The following is a 9373-nucleotide window of genomic DNA, read 5'->3' on the forward strand; positions in this document are numbered from 1 at the left end:
TGTTTTGCCTCTCTTCAGCTTCTAGTAGGTGTTTTATCCCCTTCTGTTTGGCACAGAAAGATAAGTGTTGGGAGTAATGTTCTTTTTGATTTTTAAAAATCATGTGTATCACCAAATTAGCAACACTGACTTCTGTACACGTTTGCTCAGACTTCAGTGAATAGAAATTAGTGTTATAATAAAACGAAACTTAGAACAAATTTAATTTGATATTAATTTACATGTATCATCATTATTGTGCTGCATAGCAATGGGGCCCTAGTATCTCCCTTACTGTTTACTTCTGAAGGTCATTGACTTAATTTTTTTTTTTTTTTTTTTGGCCGCATCGCAGGGCTTGCAGGATCTTAATTCTCCCACCAGGGATTGAACCGGGCCACTGCAGTGAAAGGGCCAAATCCTAACCACTGGACCACCAGGGAATTCCTGGGACAGCTCTTTTGAAATTTTACCTTCTCAGATGCCATCCCAAGATGGCATTGTGGGGCAAACTAGTGACACAGGAAGAGGAATTTACAGCCAAAAAGAGCTGTCACTTAATTTTCGCATACACTTTGATTTCCACGCCTTCACTTGTCATAATCTTTCTTTCTAGCCAGCTGCCAGAATAGAAACCCACGGAGGAGAAGTCAACCTTAGTTCTTAGACTGACTCTTAAGGTCCCACGCAATCTGGCCTCATTTCTTGCCATTCTTTTAACTCTAGTCAAACTGCTTCAACTCTACTGAACCTTCCTTTCATCGAATGAGCCATATTCTCTGAGCCTTAGTCCTTTGCCCCTGCTGGTCCCTCTGTCTAGAATACTCTTCCTGTCCCCTTCTCCCTAATCAACTCTCTCTTAGCCTTTGGATCTCTGCTTAAATGTTATCTTCTCTGGGAAGACTTTTGTTACCCTCAAATATTAATTAAGGTGTCTTTTTTTTTTCTTCTTTTTTTTTGCGGTGTATGGGCCTCTCACTGTTGCGGCCTCTGCCGCTGCGGAGCACAGACTCCGGACGCGCAGGCCCAGCGGCCATGGCTCACGGGCCCAGCCGCTCCGCGGCATGCGGGATCTTCCCAGACCCGGGCACGAACCCGTGTCCCCTGCATTGGCAGGCGGACTCTCAACCACTGCGCCACCAGGGAAGCCCAATTAAGGTGTCTTTCTTAACCTGCTTCCTTAACACTCCACGCTTACATTTGTGGTGGCATTTATTATATTATATTGTCACTTGTTTTCTTGTTAGCCCTTCTCCTCCTTATTAGATCATGTGCTCCTCGAGCATTGGGATTGTGTTTATTATCATTGCATCCCGGTGCCCAATATAGTAAATTCTCAAATGTTTGGCTGACTGAATGAAGACACAAGCTATGTGGGGAAACAGAAGACGAGGGAAAAATGTGTGCCTTGCACACCTGAGCAGTTACTGAGAACTTGATTGGGCACCTCAGTGTGAGACCAAAAGTTCAAGTTCCCTTGTGTAAGAAAGACCCCTATGCAATTATAAAGATTTTAAATAAGATTTTTTAATACAAATTTATTTATTTATTTATTTTTGGCTGGGTTGGGTCTTCGTTGCTGCGCGTGGGCTTTCTCTAGTTGGCGGTGAGCAGGGGTTACTCTTCGTTGCAGTGTGTGGGCTTCTCACTGCAGTGGCTTCTCTTGTTGCAGAGCACGGGCTCTAGGCATGCGGGCTTCAGTAGTTGTGGCTCTCTGGCTTAGTTGCTCCACGGCATGTGGGATCTTCCTGGACCAGGGCTCCAACACGTGTCCCCTGCATTGGCAGGCGGATTCTTAACCATTGTGCCACCAGGGAAGTCCCTTAAATGAGATTTAATTGGCTTATATGTAGGTATTTGATGCTTTGTAAGTTCAGATGTTATAGAGGAATCTGTACTTTAAAAGTCATTATTAGGGAGAGATTATTTGCTTTGCAAAAGCACAGTATTTACCGCAGTAAACCTTTAAATTTCCTGGATCTTTACTGGCTTGGTTAAAGTTTATTTTGATATTTTTTGGGTCCCATCAATCATCACACTAGTCTGGAGGGATGAAATTAGGAACACATTTTACACAATTCTACACATTGTAGAACCTTCATTTAAGGAAGCTCTTAAGTCATGTAAATCACTAAGCACTGGTCAGAGTTAATTAAGTGCTGTGGTGGAGGTATCAGCAATGAGTTGAGGGAGAGCTAAGAAAGAAACTGTTTATTCTAAGTGCGGGGATGGCGAGCCTTAAAGGTGAAGTTGGATCTTAAGACCATGACTGGCATCTCAAGAAAGACAAGTAGTGGGGAGCAAGTATGTACAAAGGCTTGGCAGCCTGAAAGGTATGTGGTAAATTTGCTTTCAATTTTGATTTTTTTTTTTTTTTTTTTTTTGGCCGGTGTGGCATGCAGGATCTTAGTTCCCAGAGCAGGGATCGAACCCATACTCCCTGCAGTGGAAGCGAGGAGTCTTAACCACTGGACTGCCAGTGAAGTCCCAATTTGCTTTCAATTTTGTAGGGGCACATTTTCTTACATAAAATCAATGTTAATTACTTGATTAATATTACACTAACTTATGTGCAAATTTTCATTTGCACATAAGTTAGTGTTTTTCTATATGTGGGTAATGAAATCAATTTAGAAACTTGTGACCAGTACTGTTTCTTAAGTAGAATATAATAGAGCAGAGACTGATGCTTAATAAGAGTAAATATGTCTCCCGATAATTTTTTTTTTTTTTTTTTTTTTGGCCGTGTGGCATGCAGGATCTTAGTTCCCAGAGCAGGGATCGAACCCATACTCCCTGCAGTGGAAGCGAGGAGTCTTAACCACTGGACTGCCAGTGAAGTCCCAATTTGCTTTCAATTTTGTAGGGGCACATTTTCTTACATAAAATCAATGTTAATTACTTGATTAATATTACACTAACTTATGTGCAAATTTTCATTTGCACATAAGTTAGTGTTTTTCTATATGTGGGTAATGAAATCAATTTAGAAACTTGTGACCAGTACTGTTTCTTAAGTAGAATATAATAGAGCAGAGACTGATGCTTAATAAGAGTAAATATGTCTCCCGATAATTTTGTTTCAGATATATACTATATGAGTATTGGGTTAGAATGTAAGATGTTTTCCTTACCTTTGTTTGCAGGAAAATAAATTTCAAAGCCACTGATGAAATCAATACTGAGGGGCTGAAGCATCACACACACTTTCCTTCTGGTCTTTATATTTGGGATGGGTGGGATAGAAGGATATTAGTTTAATTTTTTCCTCAAGGACCCTTATTGCTTATGGTGAAGTAAATTAGCCCCTGGCTTTCTTTTTAATCCTGAGACTATATTACTATTTACTTACCATTTCTTTCCTCCTTGCAGATGAATCCTCTCTCCTATTGTGTAAATAGCAAAGATTCTAGGGATCCAGAAGTGAATTATTTTAGGATTGGCCTTTTACCCTCACAGGCTCAGAATCCATGTGTTAGCTTCTTATTGTCCACTAGGTGGTACTGTGAGGGGTCAGTGTTTGCGACTTATCTTGTCCCTAGACTCCAGCTTGTTTTGAAATTAGCAGATAGGTTTACTCAGCTAGAAAATCTTTTCTCTTCAGGCTCCCAGGCACTCCAGGATGGGATATATAGATCTCCCTTCCCTACCCAGCTATAACCTAGAGCTACAAATTGAGGAGGATAGAGAATCTGGGATCGAGAGGGTACCTTTTTTTGTCAGTAATGCCATCTCTCAAAAGAAACAGTAATGCTTTCCATTCTCTCCTGGAAATCAAAGAAGATGCTGAACTGCAGTGAGAGGGAAGGAGATTATAACCCCAAATAGATAACTGGCTGAGTGGGGGTAATAGAATTGGCTGAGAGGTGGGGAGAGAAATGTTAAAGGATCTCTTTTTTTGGGAAAGCAACAAGACATAGATTTTGATTAAATTCAGCAAACATTTTTCAAGAGTCTTCTATATCCAGGAGAACCCAAAGTTGGATAAATTTTGGTACCTCCCTTCTAGAACATCAAGAAAAACAAAGAAGAAAACACTCAACAATAATAAAGTGTAAAAGATACTATATTAGGGGCAAACCGAGAGGGGACTCCTAAGTCCCCCACCTGCGGGGGTGGGGACAGGCAGGTGGTGATCACGGAAGGCTCCCCAGAGGACATGACTAGGCTGAGTCTGGAAGGATGAGTCCAACATTCTAGAAATCTACAAGGTTCTGCTGTACTCAAGTCTCCCCTGGTGACTTCATTAACTCTTGTGATTTCAATAATTACCTCTGTGCTAATAACTCCCAAACTTTCTCTAACCCGACCACCACTAAAACCTGCCTGTCCAATATCTCCTATTTGGATGTTGGTGCTTCAGATTCAATTTGTCTAAAACCCAGAACTGAAAGAAGCTTGAGGCTATTGGTTTTTACAGTAGTCATATAATTCTTATCCTTATTCATTATCTAGGTGGATATCCTAGTCACTACTTGTCTGAACTACTGCAAAAGCACACTAACTGGTCTCCAACTTAGATATCTCTCCACCACCCACTTCCCCCAGTCAGTCCCACACACTTTGATCTTCAACAAGATTTGCTTCCTTTAAGCCCAATGTTGATGGTGTCATTTCATCAAACAACAACCTTTAATGCGTTCCCTTTGGTCTACCCAATGGAGATCAAGCTTATTCATCAGATAATCAATGCAGTTACTATGGTCTGAAAGTTCATGTCCCCCCCAATTCATATGTTGAAATCCTAGTCCCCAAAGAGTGTTAGGAGGTGGGACTTTTGGGAGGCGATTAGGTCATGAGGGTGGAGCCCTTGTGAATGAGATTAATGCTCTTATAAAAGAGACCCCACAAAACTCCCTACCCCCTTCCACTATGTGAGGATACAAGAAGTGTGAGACCTGGAAAAGGGCCCTCACCTGACCATGCTGGCACCCTGATCTGAGACTTTCAGCCTCTAGAATTGTGAGCAATAACATTTTTTTCTTTTTATCAAGGTATATTTGATTTACAATATTATGTAAGTTTCAGGTGTACAACATAGTGATTCACAACTTTAAAACATTATGCTCCATTTATAGTTATTATAAAATATTGCCTATATTCCCTGTGCTGTACAATATATTCTTGTTATTTTATTTATTTCATACATAGTAGTTTCTACCTCTTAATTCCCTACTTCTGCCTTGGCCTTTCCCACTGTGAGCAAAAAATTTCTGTTGTTTATAAGCTACCTAGTCTGTGGTATTTTGTTATAGCAGCCTGAATAGACTAAGATAGCACTCAATGTTTTGGTCCTGAATTACTCTTTCTACCTTATGTTCTGATTCCCTTAAGTGCCTTTTATAGCTAAACTCACCTACGCAATATTTATTTTCTAAATACAGCTCTTTATACCTCAGTGTTTAAGTTTTTTTAATTTATTTTTTTATTGAAGTATAGTTGATTTACAATGTGTTAATTTCTGCTGTACAGCAAAGTGACTCAGTTATATGCATATATACATTCTTTTTTATATTCTGTTCCATTATGGTTTATCCTAGGATATTGAATATAGTCCCCTGTGCTATACATTAGGACCTTGTTGTTTATCCATTCTATATATAACAGTATCATCTACTAACCCCAAACTCCCAGTCCATTCCTCCCTCCCCCTCCCTCCCCCCTTGGCAACCACAAGTCTGTTCTCTATGTCTGTGAGTCTGTTTCTGTTTCATAGATAGGTTCATTGGCACCACATTTTAGATTCCACATATAAGTGATATCATATGATATTTGTCTGTGTCTGACTTACTTCACTTAGTATGGTAATCTCTAGGTCCATCCATGTTGCTGCAAATGGCATTATTTCCTTCTTTTTTATGGCTGAGTAGTATTTCATTATATATGTGCCACATCTTCTTTATCCATTCTTCTGTTGATGGACATTTATGTTGTTTCCACGTCTTGGCTATTGTGAACAGTGCATGCATCTTTTTGAATTATATGCCTAGGAGTGGGATTGCTGGATCATATGGTAATTCTATTTTCAGTTTTCTGAGTTGGTGTTTAAGTTTATACTAATCTCATCTCCTTGTCAAAGTGCTATCTATTTTGGTCAGGGAAAGGTTTCCTGAGTATAACATTAAAGGCAGAAAACATATATAACAAAGGATTTATATTTTATTATATAAAGAGCTCTTGCAAATCAACACGAAAAGACAACCTCTCCAATAGAAAGATAGGCAAAATCCATAAACAGACAATTCCAATTGATATCGTCAGGTTTAAGTTCCAACCACCATGCTATTTGTTTTCTACTTGTCCTATCCATTTTTACTTCTTTCTTCCTGCTCACCTTGGACTATTTTTAGTATTTCATTTTATGTCCTATTATTAATTATATTTCTTTACTTTTTTCAGTAGTTGCTCTAGGGTTTACGATATGTATCTTTTTTTTTTTGCGGTACACGGACATCTCACTGTTGTGGCCTCTCCCGTTGCGGAGCACAGTCTCCAGACGCGCAGGCTCAGTGGCCATGGCTCACGGACCCAGCCGCTCTGCGGCCTGTGGGATTTTCCCAGACCGGGGCACGAACCCGTGTCCCCTGCATCGGCAGGCGGACTCTCAACCACTGCGCCACCAGGGAAGCCCAGCTTGCGGGATCTTAGTTCCCTGGCCAGGGTTTGAACCTGGGCCACAGAAGTAAAAGCACTGAGTCCTAACCACCGGACCACCAAGGAACTCCCTAAATTTTTAAAATGTCTTTTATATTTACCCACATGCTTACTATTTCCATGCCCTTAATTCTTTTGTGTAGATCTGTCTCCACTTGGTATCATCTTTCTTCAATCTGAACTGCGTTGGGTCTTTTGTTGCTGCACATGGGCTTTCTCTAGTTACAGTAAGTGGGGGTTACTCTTCTTTGTGGTGCACGGGCTTCTCATTGCGGTGGCTTCTCTTGTTGTGGAGCATGGGCTCTAGGCACGTGGGCTTCGGTAGTTGTGGCACACGGGCTCAGTAGCTGTGGCTCATGGGCTCTAGAGCACAGGTCCTGTAGTTGTGGCTCATGGGCTTAGTTGCTTCGTGGCATGTGGGATCTTCCCGGACCAGGGCACGAATCTGTGTCCTCTGCATTGGCAGGCGGATTCTTACATCACTGCACCACCAGGGAAGCCCACAAGTGATATATATATTTTCAGCTTTTGTTTGTTTTAAAATTTCTTCTTTGCTTTCATATTTAATGGGTATTTCCACTGGGTATAGAATTCTAGATTGATACTCTTTTCATTTAGTACTTTTTAAAGGAATAATTCCATTGTTTTCTGTCTTGAATTGTTTCTGAAGAGAGTTAATGGTTATTCTTATATTTGCTTCCATATACATAATGATCTTTTTCTCTGGCTTCTTTTCAGACGTCCTTTTTCTCATTGGTTTTCAGCAATTTTATTAATGCTGTGTCTTGATATAATTTTCTTTGTGTTTATACTGCTTGTGGTTCATCAAACATTTTGATCTGGGTGTGTTGATATTTTCTTCATTAAATATGGTGAATTTTTTGCCATTATTTCTTCAAATATCCTTTTCTGTTCCTACTGTTTTCCAGTACTCCAAGTCACATGTATGGTAGTGTACTTGATATTGCCCAACAGGTCATTGAGGCTCTGTTCATTTTTCCCCCTTTCTTTTCTTTCTATGCTTCACTTTAGATAGTTCTTATTTCTATGTCTTCAAGTTCACTGATCTTTCAACTGCGTTGTGTAATTTGTTGTTAAGGCCATACAGTGGTATTTTTCATTTCTTTTATGTAGTCTCTATTTCTTTCCTCATTTTATTTATTGTTTTCTTTTCTCTTGAACTAATAATAGGTGTTGAAAAATTCTTATCCACTAATTCCATAACTTCTGTCATTTCTGGTTCTATTTTTTTTAAATTTCAGCATTATTGTGTTTTTAAAAATTTTTTTATACAGCAGGTTCTTATTAGTTATCCATTTTATACATATTAGTATATATATGTCAATCCCAATCTCCCAATTCATCATACCACCACCCCCGCCCCCGCCACTTTCCCGACTTGGTGTCCATACATTTGTTCTCTACATCTGTGTCTCTGTTTCTGCCCTGCAAACTGGTTCATCTGTACCATTTTTCTAGGTTCCACATATATGTGTTAATATACGATATTTGTTATTCTCTGACTTGCTTCACTCTGTATGACAGTCTTGATCCATCCACCTCTCTACAAATGAACCAATTTTGTTCCTTTTTATGGCTGAGTAATATTCCATTGTATATATGTACCACATCTTCTTTATCATTCATCTCTTGATGGGCATTTAGGTTGCTTCCATGACCTGGCTATTGTAAATAGAGCTGCAATGAACATTGGGGTGCATGTGTCTTTTTGAATTATGGTTTTCTCTGGGTATATGCCCAGTAGTGGGATTGCTGGGTCATATGGTAATTCTATTTTTAGTTTAAGTTTAGTTTTTTATGTCAAAGAGTGTTCTTCCTATGTTTTCCTCTAAGAGTTTTATAGTGTCCAGTCTTACATTTAGGTCTCTAATCCATTTTGAGTTTATTTTTGTGTACGGTGTTAGTGAGTGTTCTAATTTCATTCTTTTACATGTAGCTGTCCAGTTTTCCCAGCACCACTTATTGAAGAGACTGTCTTTTCTCCATTGTGTATCTTTGCCTCCTTTGTTATAGATTAGTTGACAATTGGTGCGTGGGTTTATCTCTGGGCTTTCTATCCTGTTCCATTGATCTATATTTCTGTTTTGTGCCAGTACCATATTATCTTGCTTACTGTAGCTTTGTAGTATAGTCTGAAGTCAGGGAGCCTGATTCCTCCAGCTCCGTTTTTTTCCCTCAAGATGGCTTTGGCCATTTGGGGTCTTTTGGGTCTCCATACAAATTTTAAGATTTTTTGTTCTAGTTCTGTAAAATGCCATTGGTAATTTGATAGGGATTGCACTGAATCTGTAGATTGCTTTGGGAAGTATAGTCATTTCACAATATTGATTCTTCCAATCCAAGAACATCTCTCCATCTGTTGGTATCATCTTTAATTTTTTTCATCCGTGTCTTATAGTTTTCTGCATACAGGTCTTTTGTCTCCCTAGGTAGGTTTATTCCTAGGTATTTTATTCGTTTTGTTGGAATGGTAAATGGGAATGTTTCCTTAACTTCTCTTTCAGATTTTTCATCATTAGTGTATAGGAATGCAAGAGATTTCTGTGCATTAATTTTGTATCCTGCAACTTTACCAAATTCATTGATTAGCTCTAGTAGTTTTCTGGTGGCATTTTTAGGATTCTCTATGTATAGTATCACGTCATCTGCAAACAGTGACAGTTTTACTTCTTCTTATCCAATTTGGATTCCTTTTATTTCTTTTTCTTCTCTGATTGCC

At 39.3% G+C, this 9373-nt stretch overlaps 1 non-coding gene across 1 annotated transcript; it reads right to left on the reverse strand.

The window, feature by feature from the left end:
- Positions 1-6627: 6627 nt before the first annotated feature.
- Positions 6628-6699, reverse strand: TRNAK-UUU (transfer RNA lysine (anticodon UUU)). The gene has a single exon. It is a non-coding gene; the product is annotated as a tRNA-Lys (tRNA).
- Between the last annotated feature and the right edge of the window lie 2674 nt (positions 6700-9373).

This window comes from Lipotes vexillifer, unplaced genomic scaffold (assembly GCF_000442215.2).
Source record: "Lipotes vexillifer unplaced genomic scaffold, Lipotes_vexillifer_v1.1 scaffold387, whole genome shotgun sequence".
In the NCBI taxonomy this organism is placed as follows: domain Eukaryota; kingdom Metazoa; phylum Chordata; class Mammalia; order Artiodactyla; family Lipotidae; genus Lipotes; species Lipotes vexillifer.